Source organism: Chinchilla lanigera, unplaced genomic scaffold, assembly GCF_000276665.1.
Source record: "Chinchilla lanigera isolate Chin_1 unplaced genomic scaffold, ChiLan1.0 scaffold00053, whole genome shotgun sequence".
NCBI classification, from domain to species: Eukaryota; Metazoa; Chordata; class Mammalia; order Rodentia; family Chinchillidae; genus Chinchilla; species Chinchilla lanigera.
In genome coordinates, this window is record NW_004955454.1 from 16,782,626 (window position 1) to 16,806,856 (window position 24,231).

The 24,231-nt window shown below is 40.2% G+C and overlaps 1 long non-coding RNA gene across 2 annotated transcripts in view; it reads right to left on the reverse strand.

The window, feature by feature from the left end:
• Positions 1-20,596: 20,596 nt before the first annotated feature.
• The window catches only part of LOC102014740, a 32,496-nt gene continuing 28,861 nt past the window's right edge, over positions 20,597-24,231 (reverse strand). For both annotated transcript variants that reach the window (XR_262800.1, XR_262799.1), the window contains one exon: positions 20,597-20,783. This is a non-coding gene — a long non-coding RNA (uncharacterized LOC102014740). The remainder of the gene's footprint in view (positions 20,784-24,231) is intronic.

The window sequence follows — 24,231 nt, forward strand, 5'->3', positions numbered from 1 at the left end:
ATATTAGTAAGATGGTTAAAGGCTTCTTTTATTCACAGAGGGACACTATAACTGGACTTTGAGAAAGATGAAAGCATGATAATAGTGCTATGCTGTTAAATTGGAGGGGAGGGAAATGGGCTTAAATTTATAGTGTGAATTGAACTTTTCCCATTTGTATGGACCTCTGTTGTGGAAATAAATTGGTTTTATGTGGTTTTTGTTTACTTCTCTCCCCAGACCTGAGTTCTTCAATCCTAAACAATTTTTTTCAAAAGCTGCAATTACTGAAATTACAAATAATGTGAAGCAGTGCAGCTGGTCCTGGTTCTGGCATATTTCCAACACATAATCACCTGTCGTGTGCATTAATTCCTGCCGTGATTAGACCCCTTTATTCACAGTAGGGTCTGACAGCTCCATTGTTTAAAATGTCACCCATTAGTAGAACAGGCATGGGCTTGTCTGTACTCTAATTAGTTTCCTTGCATATTTTCTATGTCAGCTTCAGTTAAGCTGTTGTACTGGGTATTTGATGAGTGATCACATTCCTAGAGCCTGATACTGTCAATAAAAGACTAATGATACGTGAGGCCACAGCTTAGATATAAACATGGATTCAAACAAAGCCTTCTAGAAAACATTGGAAAGAGAATGTAATGGGCTCCAGACTAAAGGAGTAGATATAGGAATGTTTTGGCCTCTTTTAAGATGAAAAAGCAGTATTTAAGCTGACAAGGACATTCTTCCTTGTTTTAGGAAAATAAGCTAATGGTTGAATCTGAAAAAAAGTGTTATTTAAAAATATATGTGTAATACACCTTCAATATATTCCTACTAATGAAGGGAACTTTTTCAAAACTTCTTTACTCTTCTTCTAAAATTCAACTTGAAAAGCCAAATGTGGAAAATTTTATGAAATAACTAACAGATGCAGAGCCTACTTCAGCTGAAAGAGGAACCCAAATACCTTCTATAGGTGACCTTGAAAAAGGGCAAACTGTAAATACTTATTCTGTTGTTTTAACTGGAAATTTTGTGTGATCCTAAAAAGCTCCATTGAGAAAAATTGGCACGGTCCTAAACTGACCTAAATGGAGATGCCAGAGAGAATAAGGAAGGCTTTGTGTTCAAGCTGAAGTTCCATCTCCCAACTATATCGTATTCAAATTCATGCATGCTTTGCTAATACCCTTCACCTGCTGCTGTTCACATCTGTGATGGCAGCTAGATTCCTCCAGCTCTTCACCACACAGCAGCCTCCCTCTGCCTCTGGAGCCGAAGGCGCCCACAGTGTCGGATTCACCCTCGTTTCCATTGTCTAGTGTGTGCCGACCTCTGATCAGGGACAAGGCCAAGTACCACGACAGTGCAGAGGATCGTCCTAAAATGCCTTCCCCCAATTCCACATTTGCAAAGATAGACAAGCAGATAGGTGGATAGGCAGATGACAGCTGAGAGATGATAGATGACAGATAGGATCAGAACTCCCAACCACAACATATTCAGCCTGCATGCAGAATTAGAGTCCTTCCAATTAATGGCCCCAAACCTTCACTTGTTTGCTGTATTTTATCATCAAATCCTACCTCTTTCCTCAGAAACAATAAACTTTTTATCACTAATGAACTAAAAAGTTGAAAATCCCATCAAGAATTTATCAACAGAATCAATAGGAGATAATAGGCGCACATTTAAAAAAATCTGCCTTGCCTTTGGGGCCAACTATCTACTCATTTATAGGAACTGGTGCTTGAATGGAGAGCTTCTGGGAGTCTTAAGAGATGTACCCTAAAAAGAATCGATACTTTAGGGGGAAGGGTTTGAAGAGTAAAGGGTTCTAAACATGGTTTTGGAATTCAGCCTTTTGATCAGCACACTATCAAGCTGTCTGACAAATTCACACTTTCATTCCAAAAAGCTTGTAGATTAATGGGCAAGAGACAGCCAGGCATCAGATGATACCTCCTGTAGGGCTGTGTCCTGGCGGTTTTCCCCTTTATCTCCTATTCCTCTTGCCCTAATTCCCAATGATGCCAGTGGACACCTCCAGGAAGGACAGATATATCTGATCGCTGTAGAACTGGGCAAGTATGTAGAGAGCAGAATAAATTGATACGTAGATTCTGTTGCATCTCTAAAAATAACAATATGAACAATTGCCGTTGAAACTGCTTGTTCAAATGTCTAAGGCTCTTTCAAAAATAATAGTTAAGCCACTGAATCATGATTTTTTTTAAAAAGCCTCCTCTTAGTTGTCGTAAGACCTTCCCTGCTAAGGTAGTTTGTTGTAGAGCTACTTTGGTTACAGGTGTAAACTCACTTTACACAATTTCCGGGGGGAGCCTGCAAATCAAATCTTGTAAACTGCATAACATTTAGTATACTTGAGGCACTTTCTATATGGGAAAAAGAAAAAAGCCCATGCTGAGGCCTCTGAAAGGGGAGCAAGAGTTTAATATTCCAATTAATAATGGTCTACTGTACTTGATCAGCAATTCTAACATCTACTCTAGAATTTCTTAAAGCTTCTCACACCTACATAGAATGATGTAAACTTATAAGGATGTGTACATACAAGGCATATGTGTATAATGTAGTCATATTCTAGAATCTCATGATAAAGTACTGATGCCGACATGTTCCAAGTTGTCATGTTTCTTTGCACATAGTAACTGAAATGCTCAATGTAGAGGTCTGACAGAGCTTGACACAGTGTAAGTGTCTTTAACAGTGTGTACTCTGGAGTGAGACAGAGCTATATTTGACTCCCACCTCTTTCAGTAGCCTTGGAAACATTGTGGATATCTTCTAAGACTCAGTTTCCTAAACTACACTATGAGGGTAATAATAATCCCATTCTCAAAGATTTATGGCATATAAAAAGCACATTTCACAGGGCAAATTGATCAAGATTGAAATGGAACCACATCAGTCAGTTCTTGTGAAGATAATGCCGTGTAACAACTTCAAAATCTTAGAGACTTACAGAAATCAAGGGCCATTCATGGCTTAGGTCACAGCACAGAGCTGACTAACTGCAGCTCTGCGGGGTGAGGCTGCACCACAGGTTGCAGTCAGGTGGTCAGCTGTCTGTTCTACCTCTCTCTTATTCTGGGAGCCAGAGTGGAGCAGGAGATAGGACTTGGTGTGAATTCTTTCTGCAAGGGAGAGCAGGAACTCAACTAGTGTTATGAATATGGTACAAACCAAACCATCTCTTAAAGACTGTACTCCAATGACCACCCTGTCATTTCTCACATTACATCAGGCTCAAAAGAGTCCTACGATCAAACCCAAGTCAGTGAGACAGGGATATATCTCCTCTCGAGGAAGAAGAAAAGTGAAGCAAAGTGCCCGGGCAAAGGGCTTAAATAAATATTTTTATATTTTTTAAGAGGGAGGAGCATAAAAAAAAAAAAAAGAGGGAGGAGCAGTATTGTGACAATAATACAATTCAATTTAGATACCATGTGACAAAGCAGCTCAAAGTAATTAGGCAAAAAGGAGGAATTTTCTAACATATCATACTGAGGCATCCCATGTAATAAAAAAGTGACAGAGCATATAAGGCAACTAAATCAGGATCAGGGAAGTCATGCATGTTGGTTACAAGAACAGCAACAAATAGTCATGATATAGACAAAACTTTGTATCTCTCTCACACCTATGGATATTGGCTTTGGGTGTTTGACTGTTTATTTGTTTTCCCCAGGGAAGATGGAATTCCATCACGTGGCAGAAAACAGGGCTGCTTCTGCTTCCCACTCTCACGTTCTGCAGCTTTCCCAAACAGAAAATGGGACCCTCTCTTCCTGAAAAGGTCACCATGTTAGTACATGGTGCACGTATATGCTCAAGGGTTAGAAACTATTTCCTGGACTAGAGGTATTTTGCTTTACATACTAAAAATGTACTTTTAATATAATACAATAGTTAAATAGGAAAAATTTCAAAAACGCAAATTTATTTCCATATAGAATCCCAGTTGAATTTTGCTGCCCCTCCTGCCTAACCAAGAAACAGCCTAGCTTCATGGAGAGGAGACCCACTGAGTAGTAAGGCAGGAGATTTTAGGAGACAGGGCTGGCTCTAACGTATCTGGCTGGGTTACCTTGGGTAAACTGCTCAAGCCTGCTGTTCTATCACTCCCTCCAACACAAAGTCTAGGCTGGTTAGCCTCACCATATTCTTGCACCCACTGTCTTTGCAAATGCACCCCCACCTCCCCATCTCACATCTTATAACCTCAGACTGCACCTCTGAGACCTGGGTGATAAATATTTATCCGTTAATATTCCTGTTGGTTTGTCTAGGTTTACTATCTAATCTCATTTCAGAATGAGGCCTTGAGGGAATCTACCCTGGGCCTTGCTTCTACAGAAAACCAGGCCAGGATTCAGTCTGGATTTACAGCTGCTGCTGAATTTAGAGCTGACCCCCTGCACTGCTCCTAGGCCTTGGCCCTCGCTTTGGACGCAGTTGTGCAGCTTTTGTCTGTGCCTCCAGCACCTTCCTACTGGGATGGTACTTCCTGTCCTTCTCGGTCTGCTCTCACTCCTTGAAAATACAGCAGGTGAGAAAAGAGAGGAGCATTGCTAAACCAAAATGCACGCCTAATCTAAGTAAGGTGGTGGGTGAGGTTTAGGCTTGGAGCCAGACTGCTTAGTTGCAAATCTTGGAGTAACCTCTTATCATCTACATGGATTGCTTCATGTTGTTTACTTCCCTGTCATTTAACATCCTGATCTGTAAAATAAGCATGCCTCTAGTAAAATGCCAATGGTTTGCATGCGGATTAATGAGTTAATACATACAAAATGGTGGAATAGCGCTTCATACACTGCAAAAACTCAGTGAATGTTAACTAGTTTTCAATTGGTCTAAGTCAATGTATAGTTGAAATGAGTGTGTATATATTATACATACACATAAAACGTATATGTGCACACACACACACACACACCTGGGAAGAATCATTCTTCTCTCACAAAGGAGAAAGGCAGCTATGATATGACTTTGTACTTCTACAGCCGCAGTATTTCCTGAGCCACATTTCATCTTAATGGACCACACAGCAAAGATGACTTAGAACATGCATACAGGTGGTTCCTCAGCTGTTAGTACAGATGGATCTCTGAAGTCTTCTGAAAGGAACTCTCTGAACTCACTTTGACATACAGTAGCACCATCCTCTTAGTGGGGCAATGACCTGAGAAACCCGCAGGAATTTGCAGAACCCTCTCAGATTTAGCCATGCGCGTGGTCGTAGGGCAACCACATTAAAGACTGTAGTGTGCCCCTTCCCTCCTCATCCTCTGCGTTCTACCCTCAGATCCAGGAACCTTCATAACACCTGAATGTCAGTAGGCAATCATTCTTAGATTATATATATATTTTATATCTGAATAAAATTTTATATTTTATATTTGGATAAAATTTTATATTCCAGATCTGGAATGGATAAATTGCCAGAAATAAGACAGAATACAGAGGGCACCTGCATTGTATAGTAGAAAACAATATGGGCTTTGAGCAGAATTCAGAAATAGATATAAATTCTAGAGCCATACTCTAAAAAAAGCCTTTCATCTATATCTATCATCTATCTATCTATCTATCTATCACCATCATCTTTCTTTATTTTCTTTCTTTCTTAACAGTTAGGATCAAACCCAGGGTCTTGCATACACTAAGAAGGTGCTCTACACAGAGCTACACTCCAAGCCCCAAAATTTATCTTGGCCTATTTTTGACACATACCAGTTTTTTCCTGTTTGAATACTTTTTACATGTTTGAAACTTTTAGACATGCTCAAAATAAGAAGCGGGGGGAGAAAAGCTGACTATGTAAATGTGAGTCTACTTTTAGATTTAATTTCCTACTCTTTCTTTTATCTACATGCCCAGCATTAATACACTGTCTTAATTATAGCTAGCCTTAACAGAAGTTGACATAAGTTTTTCAAATTTGTTCCTTTATTTCTAAAATTGTTTTGGCAATTTGAGGTCTTTTTCCTTTCCATATAAATTTGGAATGAGTTTTTCCAATCTCTTCAAGAGCAACCAGTTAAGACTTCAATTGAGTTACACTGAATTTATAATAAAATTAGGAAAGATTACCATATTAATAGCACTGACTCCTTCAGTCCATGAACATAGTACACATCTCCATTTATTTTGATCTTTCTTAGGGTCTCTGTTCAAAGTATTCAATTTGAATGCAAATGTTTTTAACTACTTCATTAAATAAACCTGGTGCTATTAGAAATTCAGTTGCTTCTTCAAAATTTCATTTTCTAATCATTATTTGCAGGGGCTAATGGATGTAGAGGTAGCTCAGACACAGAGTGCTTGCCTAGCATGTACAAGGCCCTGAGTTCAATCCTCAGCACCACAAACACACAGACATACACACACATATAAGAATAATCATTGTTTGCCTATAGAAATCAAGTCATTTTTGTATATTTGTATGGTTTATATCTAGATGTGCACCAAGAGGTTCATCCACTCGTAGGTGGAGCTTTGGGAAGAAGACTGGACTGTGGAGACACTGCAGTGGCTGCTCTTGGGTGGGAGGGTTTGGTCAGAAGAGGCGCATCGCGGGGGACGTGACCCATCTCCCACCCCAGGTCCTCCCTTTTTGCTCTCTGCTTCCTGGCTGCTATGACATGAGCGCCTTTCTCCCACCATTGTTTCCACCACACGCTCCCGCCTTGAGCTGGCCAACTATGGTGTAAGCAAAAACAAACCTCTCCTTTTTTCCCCCTTTCCACTAGTTGTGGGTGTTGGATATTATGTCTTAGTGACAATAAAGTGACTCTGACATATACTGACCTTGTATCATCTACACCTGCTAAATTCATTTATTAGTGCTCATAGCTTTTTGTAGATTCCTGGTATCTGCAAATAAGTATATTTTTGCTGCGTCCTTTCAAATATGAGTACATTTTACTATCTTTTCTTCCTTTATTGTGCTGGCCAGATTTGTTAATACACCATTAAACAGTAATTCTGAAAATTCAGACCCTTACCCTGATGATAAACTAGAAAATATTAAGCCTTTCATTACTTACAGCATTAATGTAAGTCTGGTGGCGGCAAATCGTTTCAAATTTTTTAACGTGAAAAATGTCCTTCTCTGGCCTAATTTTTTAAAAATCTTGTGTGTGAAGAATACAGATTAAGTAGGTAGTGCACCTTATCTTTGAAGGCTCTCACTCCTTTTAATAGAGAGCCTAATTGAAGTGAAATTTTGTTTCCTATGTGTTTTCCTCCTATATAATATGCCCTTTCTCCATCTCCTTTTTTGAGGAGAAATTTTATCTTCATACTTTGACATATAATTAAATATCATGTCTTCTACAAAATCTCCCTTGATTATCTTGAGAAGAGTTTACCACTCTTCCCGCTGTGTTAGCAAGAGAAGTGCTATTTTCTTGGTTTGCATTTCTACGTAGCATATATTAAATCTCAAATAGGAAAGGAATAAATTGTAAGTGCAGATGGTGAAGGTGTCCTGAGTAAAACATATCTTCTCTGGACATTTCTTTTTACTTACAAGCTCATTTACTCTCCACTTAGAATTTCAGCATGTAACTGTTTTTCTTTTGTCTGGTGATTCAATTATATGACTCAACCTTAATGAATTTTTCATGTGATTTCCTACTGCTGTCTCCAAGGACCTTGATTACAGGTCTATAGCATTCTTTTATCTTTCCTATGCTTACTTATATGGCCCTATCTCTTCTCTTCTTTTGGACAGTATCAGACAAAGCATTTGGTCCTTTGTCCCTGAAAATCCCAGTAAATAAATGTCTGATGGAATTTAAACATCATTCAGAGGGTTTCAGGGTACCTTCCCATTTTCCCTGGAATGGTGTATGGCTCTAGCGTTAAGTGCTAACTACCCAAAGGGGTCTGAGAAATTATCAGTATTGCTCTTGTTGGATCTGGGGTGTACGCCAGAGGCTCACGAATTAAAGGCTTGATCCCCAGGACATACTGTGATAAGGTGGTGGAAACTTTAAGAAATGGGGCTAGGTGGGGAGTCTGCAGGTCAATGTGAGCATGCCCTTGAAGGGGATTGTGGGACTTCAGTCTCTTTTAATTTTCTGCACTCCTGGCCACAAAATGAGCAGCTTTGTTCCACCACGTGCATTCCACCATGATGCACTTCCCTGACACAGGCCCAGAAAGCAATGAGCCAACTAATAGTGGACTGTAATCCCTAAAACTGTAAATCAAGATGATTTTCTTCACTTTATTGGTTGCTTATCGCAAGTACGCAGTATAGTGGTAGAAATCTGACCAGAAGTATTTTTTTGCTCCAGAGTTAATCATTCTTAAAAGACGTCACTGGATGTAGAATTCTTCAGCTTTTCAAAATGTTATTTCCATCTATACCTACACCACCCTGAATGTGTCCAACCTCATCAAAAAGATATCTCCCTTCTTCTCTGTCCTTCATGGTTTCCGATGAGAAAGTTGCTATTAACCATCATTCTTTTTCTATATATAATATGTCAGTTTTCAAGATTTGTTCTTTATCCCTGAGTTTTCACAGCTCACTACCATGTGCCTTAGCCCTGTTTCACTGTAGTTGTTCATGTGTTGTCCCGTAGCTAAATATCTCTGTTTTGTCAAACTTGGAAAATATTCAGCCATTGTTTCTTCAAAAAAAGTATGAGCAAAAAGATCAAAATAGATACCTCTTTAAAGAAGCACAAATGACCACATAAGTATATGAAAAATGTTCAATATCTTTAGCCAATAGAGAAATGCAAATCCATTGCAATTCCATCTCATCCCTATTAGAGTGGCTATTCAAACCAAAACACCAAAGCTGGTGAGAATGTAAACAAGAAATCCTTCTACATTGTTGGAAGGAATGCAAATTAGTATACTTACTATGGAAAACAGTATATTCTTCAAAAAACTAAAAATAGAACTACCATATCATCCAACTGTCCTACTCCTCAGCTAGTACTTGGAAGGATTAAACTCCACATATACAGAGATATGTGAACACCCTTCAAAACAGCCAAGTTATGAAATCAGCCTACATGCCCTATCACAAATTGATACCCAAAATATGGTAAATAGATATGATGGACTGTTTGTTTCCTATGAGGAAAAATGAACTCCTGTCATTTTCAGGAAAATAGGTAAAACTAAAGGACATTCTGTTAAGTGAAATAAGCCTGATACAAGAAGACAATTGTTGCATGTTTTGTCTCTTAGGTGGAAATTTTTTTTAAAAAAAACCTGAAAGTAAAAGAGAAACTGTTAGGACCTGGGATGGAGACCAGGGAGAGAGGATGAAGGAGAAGGCAGGAAGACATGATTGATGTACGATGTGCACATGTATGGAGATGTCACTGTGAAATGCATTCATTTGTACATTTAACCACATTAATAAGACAAGAATGTTAAAATCTTTTGGCTCCATTTCCTAGACCATTTGATCCAATCTAACAGGAGACAATTTTTCAAAATCTTCTCTGCTTTTAATGCTGAATAGTGTCTACCATTCTTTGAGCTCATGTGCTCTTTCCTGTGTTTTGCCCATTTAATTTTTTCCTGTGAATCTATTTATTAGAGTTGTAATTTTCAGTTCTGTAGTTTCCAAATGTCCTTATTTTATTGTTTCTAATCTCTGCTGAGATCTCCAGTTCTCTGCTGAGATTTTCTGTTCACTGAAAATAAGCTCTATTTTGCTTCCTTGGCTGTTTTATAGCAGCTTCTTTAATGTCCTTTGTGTCAGCTCTGGGTGCTGCTTCCTCTCCAGTTTGGACACGGTTCACTTTCTTTTCCGTTCAGGATGTGTCCTCATTTCTTGGGTCTCCGCATGTTCAGTAATTTTGGATTTAGTTTAGTCGTTACAGACATTAGTAGGTCTGGGAGACTGCTATTTTTCTCTCATCGTGTTTTGTTTCTTGTGAACAGTAGTTTTCTTGGCTGATACCGAACTGTTCTTCAGTTTCAGTTTGGCCCCTGCGCTGAGCTGAGCGGCGCTGAGTCGCCCCCACGCAAGCGTGTTTCCGATTAGTGAGAGGTGTGTGAACAGAGCCTGGACGCCCCTCTCTGCCTCTTCCCTTCCAGCTTGCTCCTGTGTCCAGCGCTTGCAGCCTCCTTGGCTCCCCTGGCTTCTCACACCAGGAAAGCGGCTCTTCCCTGTGGTCCCGCGGTCGCTCTGGGAGCTGTGCAGCCCGCACTCGGCTCCGCACGTGAGTTGTGGAGTCAGAACCCTGCCCAGGTCTGTGCTTCTCCTCCTTTAGACAGACGCTCACTCCGCATAAGTTTGTCCGCTTCTCTGCCTCTGTCAGGTAGTTGTCCTTACAGTGTCTATTATTTTTGGCAGAAGGAAGAAATTGTCCTGTAGGGTTTTAGTCTATTCCCAAGTGAAAATCTGTTTATTTGTTTACGTATTTATTCATTTATTTTTGAGATAGGGTCTCACTATGTAGTTCAGGTTGGCCTTGGACTCACTATCTAGCCCAGGCCAGCCTCAAACTAGCAGCCATCCTCTTGCCTCAGCCTCCCCAGTGTCTAACTTTAGTTTTAGAATAAGTTTGTACCCATATACAAAGCTTCTATGAGGAGTATTTTTAAAATAATTTTGTGATCTAAATTCAAAGGAAGGAAGGTGGTTAAAACCCACATATGTGTCACAGTATATTTCAATTGTATTTAGATTACTAAAAGTAATTTTGAACATATTCTTGTATGTTTAAGAGCATTTATATTTGCTTTTTTGGTGAACTGTCTCTTTTCTTTTCTGTGCCCATTCCTCTTCTGTGTTGGCCATTCTCTTTTTAAAAAATTAGCTCCTTGTCTGTGAAATGAGGTTTCATTAATTGTTTTCATTTCTTAGCTTGTCATTGTCTTATCTTCCTTGTGGCATTTTTTTCTTTGAGGAATAGTATTATGTCATCAAATTTATCAAGAAGTTTCAGCTCCCAAGTTTATCATACTCTTGAGAAAGATCTTCACTCTAAGATTATTTTGCAAAAAAAGGTACAGTGTGTTCTAGAATTGTAATGCTTTTATTTTTGATATTTAAAACTTTTAATGATTTATTCTGGCATAAGTTGTGTGATGTAATAATGTTATTATTTTTCTAAATGTTCAAAAACTGAATAATTAATCCCCTCTTTCATTTGAAATGCCATTTTATCATACGCTAAGTAGGATAAGAGTTGAGTCCATTATGGTCTTTCCACTGGGTCTTCAGATTAGTCTACCATGCATGGCTGCTGTAGCTTGGATCTTGAGTGGCTCCCAAAGGCCAGTATGTTGAAGGTTTTCCCCCAGCTCATGGTGCTACTGGTGGATATTGGGAACTTTGGAAGGCGGGGTCTAGTGGGAAGAGGTCAGGTCACTGAGGATGTGCCCTCAGAGAGGACACTGGGATCATAGTCCCTCCCTTTTGCTGTTTCCTGGCTGCCATGGGGTAAATAAGCCTCCCTTGCTACTTGTTATCCACCGTGATACGCTGCCTTGCCACAGGCCCCAAAATGGCAGTATCAACTGATTATGCACTGAAATTGCCAAAACTGTGGGTCAAAATAAATATTTCCTCTTTTTAAGCTGACTACCTCCGATGTTTTGTGTCAGATGAGCAGAAGCCCAGAACCACAGCTCCTTAGCTGGGCTGGGGAGGGATAAGAGAAATTAATAGTGGCCTTCGAGACCCAGATGATTCTCAAAAACGATGGTTCTCATCATCACCTTAGCATCACCTAGGGCTGTTAAAAATTTCCAATGCCATTCCAGCACTCTGGAAGGCTGATGCAAGCAGACTGCAAGTTTGAGCCCAGCTTGGGCAATTTAGCAACTTAGAGACCTTGTCTCAAAATTTAAAAAAATAGAAATAAGATACCTTGGCATGTTATCATTGGTCCCTAATCCCTGTGCCCTGGGAGGTGGAGGCAAGATGACTGAGAGTTTTAGTCTTGCCTGGACAATTTAGCAAGAGCCTGTCTCCAAGTAAATAAAAAATTGATGTGGCCCAGTGTAAAGGTATAAACACCCGCCCATCCATTGGGCGCTACATATTAATGCCTGAACCTCATTGTGATCTGGAGTTTATAAATCGTAATCCTAGGGAAAAGTTACTGGAATTCTTGCAAGTAAATTCCAGTCTACTTCCAATGAAACCCACTGTGAGAAAAAGGAGACAGAGATATATTTACAGTTGTGGGAAGCCAGGGGGTCCAAGGCCCAGTGGGACAAAGGCCAAACCCAAGGCCATGACCCAGGGAGAAACCCAGGTTTTATCGATTCACGGCTGAGTGACTGTGAGAATGGCGGGAGCCATGTGAGCACTGTGGGCTCGGTAGGAGGCACGGTGGCACCTCTGCAGTATGTAGAGAGAAGAAAGAGTACTGGATTCCAGTAACAGGCAGCCTCGAAGTTTGGAGGAATCTCCCTAACACAGTTTGAAGAAATAGCTTGTGTTTTGGGTCGGCTGCTTCAGCTCTGATATCTGGCCTTATCTGCCCCGGGACATCACTGGTTCTTTTTCGGAGCTCCATCCCAGCCTCTCAGCCTAGCTCACTCAGTGGGATGGAGCCTCCGGCGGGCTGCACAGAGGCCTGTTGCTTTGCGTCAAAGGCTACACAGGAGCTGGACTTACTTGCATTGCTTAAGGCCAGGGGCGGGGCCTGAGCACCTCCCTAGCCAGCTCTCATATCAGTAGGGAAAGGGGCATAGGGAAAGGTAAACCGAAGTGGAGGCAAACTGTCTTCTTTCAGGGAGAGTCATCTCGGTGGTCCTCCACATAAAGGTACTTGATTCAATCCCCAGTACAAAAAAGAAAAACCCAGTACAAAAATGATAAGCTGAATCTCCAGAATGAGACCCAGGCACCAATATTTTTAAACCGCTATGGTGATTTCACTGTGGATTCAGGTTGGGAATCACCACTCAGAGAAATTTAGGAATTTTCGCTGCATAAACTGACACGGGAGAGACCAGTCTTTGCAACATGGCTTTCAGTAGCAAAGGCGAGCACCCCAGCAAATACCCACGACGAGGGACTGGCCCTGTGGGTGCCCAGCATCTCCATGTAATGCAGTATCATGCAGCCAACAATTCTATGTGCACCGACCTAGGCTAATCAGCAGGATACACAGTGCTTGTAAGTGGAATAAAAAATTAGGTGAAAATGTACAAAATGTGGCTTGTACACTGCCATTTGTGTACATGAACATTGCTATGAGCTGTATTTAGCTGTGCCCCTCCCCCAAGGCCTCATGAGGTCATAGCTGGGGCTTTTCAGAGGTGGTGGATCCAGGGCGTGTGATGCTGGGATTAAGGTGCCCCACTGAGTGTGAGTGCTGCCGTGGGTGGAATACAAGGGACAAAGAGAAGCCGCTTTACCACTTCGCTGCTTTTGCTGCCTTCTGCCTGCCCTGCTTTGCACAAAGACCTCTGATGATCTCTAAGAAACTGGCCGCAGTAACTGCCTCAGGGAGGGCACCTCGTCAGGAGACCCAGAAGGGAAGGAGCCTTAGACCTTACCTTCCATTCCTTTTGAACTTTGAATAATTGCACATATACTATTATAAAAATTAATTTAAAAAAGAAATGCGGGTCCAGTCTTGAAGTCATATAAGGATTGTTTGTCTTGCCCAGGTTTTCAAGTGTCAAACTCTATCAATATTTGATTGTCAATGACTATACATACAAATCCTGCATTTTTGTTTCTTTTTAAAATCAGAAAATTAGCAGCCCTGGGCTACGTTCTCATGGGTCATCCGTTTGCTGAAGGTGGGCAGGTCAGTATCATCGCTCTCAGGGCATACACACATCCAAACTAAGCTTCTAAACTAAGAGATAGGAATTATATTGTGGATTGAGGACAGGAATTTGTTGTATTTATTTTTTAATCTCCTACTATGGTGTCTAGCACATAGGAAGTGCTCAATAACCTTTGCTTCAAAATACAACCCAAATCTGCATAAGAATTATAGACTCCAGTTTCCCGCCACTGAAGGGAGAAGGGGAGCTGCCCAGTGAATTACGCCTCACTTCTCCCGAAGCGACTGTCTGTCACGCACGCGCACGGCATGAGGGCAGGTCCAGTTCTTCCTCGTGGCACGGTGGGGCCCACACAGACACAGCAGTGCCAAGGTACAGTGCGTGAGAACCGGGTGCTGCTGTTCCAGAGACAGGCTTCTGGGACAGTGGCCTTCTCTCTCAGAAAGACTTTATTTACTGATACGTTATCCAGGGAAACTAATTTTTAGTCCGGTCAGGATGTGCTTACGAGCTAATACATTCATTTTTCTCTCACACACGCAAAAAAATTGCCTATCATTCCACATGCAATTCAGAGAATGGAAATTGGCTTAGGAACTAATTACAGCTCACAAAAAAATCTGCAATTTTGATGAATATGTGTTTTCCTAGCATTTCTGTTATTTCCGCTGGTAATTGCAGAAAACAGTTTGTAGTGGGGACAATTGCTATCGTCCCCTATGCATTTCTATTCTAAGTCATGAGAAGGCAGTGTTCCTGGCAAATATTTTGGGATCCATCTGGAAAGAAGGAATGATGACAACTTCCTAGGACAAGCTTTGCTGTTTCCGTGTCTCTGCTCTCCTAAACTGATTGCTGAAGAAAAAATACATGCAGTGGGCATTATGAGACTTGGAAAATTACACTTGTACATTCCAGTTTTGAAAGAATAAAATTCTATATAATTCTTAAATACCTATTTGGAGGGGAAATGTATATGGAAAACCTAGCAAGTCCTGTCCTCTAGGTTTGTTCAATGTAAGTAAAAGCAATTCAAAAAAATCTAATGCTGAGTCAGCTGTTTCCTTTTGGTGGCTATTAGTGATATTCTTTGACAGACTGTGTTTTGAAATTTTTTTTAAAAAAATCTATTTTGGGGTATCATGTATTTTCAGAGCCTGCTGTCACCCCAGCTGTTAGGACAGGAGCTTGATGGGGCTTGAAAATGGAAGAATTAATACATAAAAGAAAGATCTATTTTAGAATAGCATGAAAATGCCAGCATTTTAGTGATTTATAACCATGAATTTCCAAGTAAGCTTCACAATTTATTCCATAATGAGTTAAAAATCCTACTAGCTACTGGCATGCGTTTCAAATTTAAAGCATATGTTTTTCCATTCAATGAATGTAATAAATAATTCTTGGGGGTCTCAAGGGAGCCCTAAAATTCTTCGCTATACGTAGAATTGTTGCCAAAATATTATATATTTTAAATGATACAAAAATAGGGCAAAAATTAAATTTTCACCGAAAATAGATTCTTAAAACTGGTTCTTGAGGCAGGAAGAAATCAATTAGAGGTACTAAAAGAATATTAAGAAAAACGTCATATAGTAGTTGGTTACAGAAATTTTAGAGTTACTTTCTGCTGATGTAAATGGATATCCTGTCCCATAGTATATCTTCCAGTCTATCCACTGTAGGTAGAGGTGTTGGATATAGAAATGCTTCCTCAGATAACTGGGCACAAATTGGAAAGGAAGAGGAGAATTAAAGGTATGTACATACGTAAGTAAAAGAGAATATTTTTTCAATAAAATAATTTGATTTGATTAGAGATAGAACCCAAACTAAGAAGTTAATGTGGTTGAGTCCCAGAAAAGAAAAAAGACCACAGGGCACAGTGAGGCCCAGTCTGGGGTCTTCCCACTGGTGAAAGGACCCAGTGCAAATGACAGTGTGTTTATTGGTGCTTCATGAAACTGGGACCTGCTGCTGTTTTTCCAGACTGTTTCAACAGAATTCACCATATAGCCTGCTGCGTCACAGCGTCTCATAAATACTGTGGAATACGGGCTGTCTTTGGCAGCACATATACTAAAATATTTGTGGAATAAATGAATGAGCAAATGAATGGACAAGTAGATCCTTATACCTGAAAAGTCCCCTTCCTAAAAAGCCAGGTAGTGGCTGAGAGGTCAGGCTCTGGAACACAATAGCAATCCAGCTCTGTTCTTGGCTGTCAAGATGGTAGGATCTTAGAAGCATTAGTTGGGTCTCTGCTCTTCTGTCAAATGGAGGGATTCCTCCTTTATAAACTGGGATGATTACGGCACCTACCACTAAGACTTTGGTAAGGGTTACATGAGATATTTAGGCAACACAATTTCAACACTGGCTACAGGTCCACACACTTCTTCCTGAAGGCCTAGAGGGCCCGGGCTCTGCTCCGGTCATAGGACTACAGCCATAGACCGGATGCAGTCCTGCTCTCACTGAGTTCTACTTCCAGCTGGTGTGTGTAGAAGCCCAAAGCTCTCGCTGTTAGTAATATCAATCTGCTCTTTTCTGAGGAGAATGAACTCAAGTCCAAGCCTCCATTTATCAGGATATCTAGATATTAGATCTCAGTCTCATAATCCCTTTATTTTGGAGCCCATTAAAATCCACAGGGCTAGTGTGACCCCTGAAGAAGCGGAAACACGCCTCAGCACTGAGGTGGCCCATGGCCAGAACTACATGATCTACTAGGAGACTGGCCATATTGTGAGGGCCAGGATCGCCATGGACAATGCTGGACAAACATTCAGGAGCACAGGCCACAGGTTGCCACCCACTGCCTGTCTCTGAGGATATAGCACTTGGACTGAGGAAGCTGGGGACCAAGCTATGCACCCACACAAGAGAGTATTTGGGGCTAGGGACTGGATAGAGTGTTCTGGTTCACTGATAAAATTTGGGGGGCCCCAGGAAGTGCAGAGATTCTAACAATAGCATGTGATTTTTGTGTTGACAGAGGCATAATAAGTTTGGGAACCCCTGCCAGGCCATCCTGACTCACAGTGGCCTTGGAAAGAGAAGCACAGGGCTCCAGAGCAAGAGTGAGACTGGGGAGCTACAAGTCGCTGGAGGCTGGAGAGGGAGGACCAGGCCTGCAAGACAGCCCATGGAAAGGCCCCGAGCAGGGCAGTACTGGGCTCTGCCCAGCTCTGCATGTGCCTCCGGTGGGCCTTTGCCCCTCCCTTCCTCTCCGACTGAATGCCAGAGGCAGATGGGATCCAGCAAACCAGGGCAAGAGGACCTCCACCCCCACTAGGGGTTGGTCCTTGTAATATGACTCAGGCTTCAGACAGTACAACTGCCGGCATCCACCTATTTCTCTACTTCTCCAGGCTTTTACGATACTCTCAAAGATTAGCCTCTAACTGGAAGGCAAGCTACAGAGACACAGAAGGGTCAAAGCAACTTTTGAAGAGCTTCCTGCAAGAACTAATATCTAATCTATTTGCGAGTCAAGGAGAATGATTGAGCTAATAGTGGTTAATACTTTAAAGTATTTTCTTATCATGTCTCCCATCATTTAGTTTTAATTTTTTAAACCCAGTCTCAATAAAGCCTTTTTTATTTGTCAAGAAAGTCTTTTCTGTTATCATTTTTCCAAAAAGCAGCTGGACACTAGGAGCAGCTAACTTACTTGTTGGTGGTCAGTAAGTGACAGAGCCAATACCTGGAGCTAAGGGATCAGACTACAAGGTAATTCTCCGACAACTAGCATGGCAGCATCTACATACATAAGTCCATTTTTTCAGTATAGAAAGAGCATCAAGTTGATATTGATGTTAGCTTCTATATTCCTTATTCTTTCTGAAATAGGCCTCCTTAAATTCCACCTGCAAAAGTCACATCACCACCAGCCCAGGACTGGGTCCTTCCCTGCATCTCCAGTTCTGGGTCCCCCTAGAGTGGGGCCTCCTGGTTGTGTTTTGTGTAGTTACCACTGACTTGCACCAGTGCCCTGTCAGTGGACCCACCAGGTACTTCTACTCTGATCTCACATTGATCCTCCCTGACTGAAGATCACTGGTCCTTTATTCAGCACAGATGTACCTACTGTGTGCAGGCACAAGTGATTTGTAATGATTTAGGAACAAAGGAATCATAGCCTTGCTTTCAAGAGAAGTACAGTCTCTCAGTTACAACCGACAGTGGATAGGTAATGGTAATACAGCAGCTCTCATAAAACGAGGACCTTCGGCTGTTAAGAGAGCAGATATAGACCACGGCAGAATTCAGTCAAAAAGCCTCCTGACAAATTTTAAAATGAAGCTGTCCTTTCAGAGAAGATTAAAGTGGGCACACCTGTCACCAGATATGTTTTCCAGCTTCCAGCCCTCCTTGTGGTCCCACGTGAGTGTCTGGCTTGTCCTCTCTCATGTGGTATTAGTAAGTCACAGATCACTCTCGTAAGAATATGGCAAAAACAGCATCCGTAACAAACACATTTTCTGTTTGTAATTTATTATTCATCTAAGCCCTGTAAATTTTTTCCACACATTTCTAAGAACACATACCTTTTCGTACAGACTACCTGCTAAAGGTGAATGTATAAAACTGCGTTACTCTGATAGAAAATGGGCACCAAAAGTTAACCAATCAATCATAAAAGGAATCATAAAAGAATATACTTACAAATACATTACCACTTGACTGTTAACTCAATTTTTAAAAAGCATTTTGCCCATTTGAACTATTTTTCAGCAGGAGTCCATTTCTTGACTTTTGAGAAGCATTTAAGAACCCTGAGCTTCTGCTTGCCCCATGGAGCTCTCCATGGCTGGGCTCACTGGAGCGAATTTAAATTTCCAGAGAGCTCTGCTTCCCTTAGTGGCTTGGAAACTTGTACAGATCTGTGCTGCTCACGTAGAGACCGAGAGGAGGGCATCCTGCATGTCCCACCTGCTGTTCATGGAGGAGGTGGTTAGTGCTCTGGCGGGTATGGGAAGAAAGAACCCATTAGAGGAGAATACAGCGTGACAGCATAGAAGTGTAGTCTTGGCTTCTGGCCAAAGATGAGAAGGAGCTCAGTTTTACTGCATATTTTAGTATTCTCTTTCTATTCCACTGAAAATGAGGAAACAAAAAGCTTCTCTTTGTCAGAAGAAATCATCTCTGAGCTGCCATTCCTGCTTAGAACAGTGTTTTTCTGCTATATCTTTTAAAATGCCATTTGTTAATGTGATTACAAAATAAATTCCAGCCCATGTTTATTTCTTCAAAAATCATCTTTAGCTTTTAAAGGATATTTTAAAAGGCATATGCATGAACATATTAATCACAGTTACTATTTCCACGGTTTGAATGAAAAGAACTATGTATATCAATAGTGAGTATGGCTGAGCATAAAAGTCTAGAAATAGTCTCAATCTCTAAATTTATTTCTTCTGCTATAAGAAAAATATCACTGAAAGATTGAATTATTCTAATAGCATGCTTCATTCAGATTACCTTTATGAAATTAAAATTTTACTCTTTGAATCAAATTATGGATATATATTACCAATCACAACACTTAAGCTGTGATTAAATCAGCCAACATGCTTAACCACATTCTCTGGCTCTGCCTCTGAATGAATTTGGAAGGTCCCAAATATATCCATTGGACTCATAAAATCATTTGTTATTCACTTGCTATAAAATCTCTTGCAGTCAGTCCCTTACTTGAAAATTGGCACCTTTGGGTTGAGGGTATATCTTACTGGTACAGGAGGCCCTAGGTTTGATGCCCAGCATCACAAGAAAAAGAAAAGGAAAAAAATTGGCACCAATTATTCAAGCCATAAAAGTACAAGATATGGTACATTGCATTGTGGTAAATATAGCATATCAGAATCAGGCAGGAACGCCATTCTTCAGTGGCCTGAGTCCTTGAAGAGTGTTTTAGAGACAAAGGAGGAAAGGAATAATAAATCAGCCAGTCCCATGTATCAAATTTACATTAAATAGCAAGAAAGCAACTGTGTCAGATTTCTTATCTACTAATTCTTTCTCTTCTGATTTTGGACTATCTCTTTACATGTGAAAAGGATGTTCAGATCAACATATGGTTTCCAGAGATGAAGAGTCTATTATTGTTAACTTTTAATTACAATAATACAAACAAATGATTTTAAACCAACTTGAAAAAACACTGCACACCTACATATTTTCCCTACCTGTCATAATGTTAAACACCAATTCTTTATCATCGAAAGCTACAACACGACCCTGAGAATGGATCAGAACCTGATATCATTTTATTCTACTTCTGCTAGAATTTAATCAGAGGCACAAAAATTAGAAAAAGCTTCTGAGATAAAAATAAAACTTCAACTTGTAAAGCTTGTGTAGTACCACATTACTACATACTTCTTCCATTATCAAAACAAAATATTAATGAGCATGGAGTCCCAAACACATAATTCCAAATTGCTAATTGGAACTTTTTACTGTACTGTATTAATTGCCAGATGCAAAGAAGAAAGACAAATTATAAGTCAGGGAGGGATAGGAAAGGAAGGGGATAAAAAAGTAAGATATGTTATGTACCTGTACAAACTCCTCATAACAAATATAATCCTTATGTATCACAAATATGTACTAATAAAAAATGGAAAAAAAAGTTTTAGAAGGACCTCCCATCAGGTGTTATCAATGTCATCAGGTCTATGAGCTTGACTAATAGTAGCAGAAAAATATGTGAGGCAGGTTCACTGTACACTGGCATAAACCTCAGAGGAAGATTCTAAATGCCTTAACAATATCGTGTGTCAGTGTCAGTTCACTTTCACAAGTCCAGTGAGACAGAACAGCCATGCAAGATAAGGAAAATGACTTTACTACATATGGATGGGCAGCAAGAGAAAATAGAAGCTTAGGATTCATGGCAAGCTGGTCCTTCAAGGCTCAAGAAAGTTTTCTGGGGCACAAGGAGTCTTGTCTGTTTACAAGGTGTAACTACAAAACATGGTGAAAGCTGCTGCTGAGGAGCATCAAAAAAAGGCAGAGGTCTTCAGCTGGAAAAGAGGCATATGTCAAACCTTAATAAATATGTGACAAGCATCAATTAGTCTCATACAGTCAGTTTGTTATGAGTTATGGTTGAAAGAAAGATGTAATTTATAGTGTACAATAGCAACATGTGTAGTACCACATCACTACATACTTCTTCCATTATCAAAACAAAATATTAATGAGCATAGAGTCCCAAACACACAGATCATAGATCATTAACAAAATATTAATATGAAATTTTGTCAGTTTTATTGGAGTTATGCTATTTTGCTGCTTCCAGTGCCAGCTTTTTAAGAAACATCATCATGGAAGATGAAACTTGGATCTTAATAGTTATAATCCTGAGACCAAGTTTCAGCATTGTGAATGGAAATCACACACTTCTCTTCTCGAACAAAACACATCAATCAAGTTCCAACATCCAGGAAGATGGTAGAGTGGTAAACAGCAGCAAATTAGCTTCTCTGAGATTAGGAATCCCGACATAAGTATAACAACCTGGGAAAGAAACGAAGGAGGAAAATGGATCCCCAGGACCCAGAAAGGATCTGAAGGGAGATTGGAGCCTACAGGGAAGGGGAAGAGACAGACTTCAGTGCAGAAAAGGAAGTCAAACTACACTGTCTGCCTGATTCCTGGTTTGCAGCATGAGAGAGAAGGCTTGAATCTATACACAGTAAAGGCAGGTAACTCCCGAGGCCTCCGTGCAGAAACACGCAAGTGGAAAGGAGGAGTGGGTGCTATGAACTACAAAGGCTGGTGAGGGACTCCAGTCCAAGTATCCCCTGGAGAGGGTGCTTGGCTGGATGCCATTTTAGGGAGAAGCCAACTGAACTTGGGATTTAGAGCAGCTGTGGGTTGGCTTCCTCTCAGGGCTCCCAGCGACTGGGTGAAGCACAAACATAGGAGACATCCAGTCCAGGGTCAGGGAACTGAGGTAAGGCTGGTGAGAGACACCAAGAGTGCTATATGCTGAACAACTCAGGACCCAACCACTCAACTAGTAACCGGGATCAGCCTGAACTTCTGTGGATCTGAAAGCACCAGAATCAGCACCTTTCCCTATTCTGAGTGCAGGCTTCCTAGGGTTATCCAGCACCCCACAATAATCCTAATGCAGGTTTACTGGGATCATCCAGCATGGATGCAGGCTCTGTCTGCCTCCTTGTCTACCAGTGACAGCAGAGACATGTGCTGAACTGGATACTATCACAAAACTGTAGACCCCAGAAGATAACCATAGACTTGAAATTAAAGAAAAAGCTTTTATTTTTTCTTTGCTTTTGTTTCATTTTTTTCTTTTTTCTTGTTTGCTTTTGTTTTTCATGAGTGTGAACATTGTTTTTGAGGGGGTTATTTTGTTTAGCTCTTGCTTTTGTTTTTTCCTTTTTTATTTTCCTCCTCTATTCACCAGTTTCCCAAAGCTTGAGTAACCCTCATTTGTCCTTCAGCTTTGCTTTTAATCTCTTTCTCTTCCTTTATTTCTCTATGCTTTCTCTTACCCCTTTTAAATTTTCCCCTCTGAGGGTAAAATCATTCTATTGAGAAGATATTTACTCTATATCATTTGCTGATTTGTTTTAGATTTTATTGTATAAGTACAAATTGTGTACCTATGGTTAAAAGTAGCAAATTAATAATTAACACAGTCTGTCATTTTTTAAACTGTGCTTGATGCTGTTGTTATTATTGATTGCACTACTTTAGCCAAGGTGACATAGTTGTTGTGATCAGCTGTTTTTCCTTGTATGACAACACCAAAATTGTCATGAACAATACCATAGTTCAAAACCAAAGAACTGGGTGTCAGGTCAAGTAGGCATCAATTTATCATCCCTTATAAATTGAAGAGACAGAATTCTTGGGACAGACTGAATAGACAAAACCCAGCCACACCTAGAAGACTTCTCTGAAAATAATAATTTCCTAAGGATATCTCTGTATTAGTATTAAAGCTACACACCATAAACACTTCACAAGCGTCAATGCAAAAAATAAATTTTAAAAAAAAGAACATGAGAAGACATGGAAGCAAGATGCAACCCTAGATTTCTAGCTCACTCCAGGCAGATCCAGGGGGTATTGAGGTGGAAGAAATCATAAGCCACTCAGCTAAACTTTCTGAAACAGTAGCAGTGGAAGTAACAAAGGACATTAATGAGGCTCTAGATTTTAAAAAATCAGAAATAATTTCACAGATAATTAAAGAGACAATGACCACAATAAAGCACATGGCTACTGAATCTAGAGTAGATAGAGATAAAACAGAAGAGCTTAGGAAAATGATGGAAACCATGAATGCCCTACATAGGCAAGAACTGGATTCCATGAAACAAATTCAACAAATACCCAGTAGATCAAAAATTCTGTTGAAAGTATATGCAACAAAATCAACCAATGTGAAGACAGAATATCAGATCTAGAAGAAATATCTATGGTTAGAAATCATCAAATAACAGACATCTGAATAATATAAAGGGACTATAAAAAATCAATCCAACAGCTGCTGGATGATCCATAGAAACATAACATAAGATTGATTGGAATCAATGAAAAGATCAGAAGATACAGCAAACAATATTTAAAGAAAAACTGTTCACAGAAGTAATGCTGAGAAATTCCCAAGCAGGGCAAAAGAATTTGACATCAGATAAGTGACACATACAGAACTCCAATTAGCCATAATCATAAAAAACTACACCAAGTTATGTAATAGTCACTATTGCAGAAATTCAACACATGAACAGAATATTAAAAGCTGTTAGAGAAAAGAAACATACCCCCTATAAAGGAAACCTCATCAGAATCACAGCAGACTTCTCAACACAATTGCTCAGGTCAAGGAGAGCTTGGAGTGAAGTATTTCAAACCCTAAAGGCAAACAACCTCCAGCAGACATACCCTACAAAACTATCTTTCAAAATGGATGGAGAGGGGGCTGGGGATTTAGCCCAGTGGCACAGAGCCTGCCTGGCAAGTGCAAGGTCATGAGTTCGATTCCTAGTACTGGAAAAAAAGCAACAACAACAAAAAAAATGGATGGAGAAATAAGATTCTTCATGACAAAGAACACCTGAGGACATTCAAGAACATCAAACCAGCACTCCAAAATGTTCCAAAGGACATTGTAGAAAGAGATAACAAGGATTAAAACTCTATTAACTCCAACAGAATGACTCCACCAGGCAAGGCAAACAATTAAACAGAGGAGACAAACAAAGGGAGACAACAATAGGAAAATAAGGTGACAAGGACAAGTCTATACATATCAGTTATAACCATAAATGCTAATGGTCTCAATTTACCAATCAAAGGAAACAGGTTGACAGAATGGATCAAGAAGAGGGACTCAACAATATGCTGCCTAAAAAACCCACATTTAATTAAAATGGAAAGCCATAGGCTGAAAGTAAAAGGATGGAAAACAATACTCCACATGATAGGAACCCA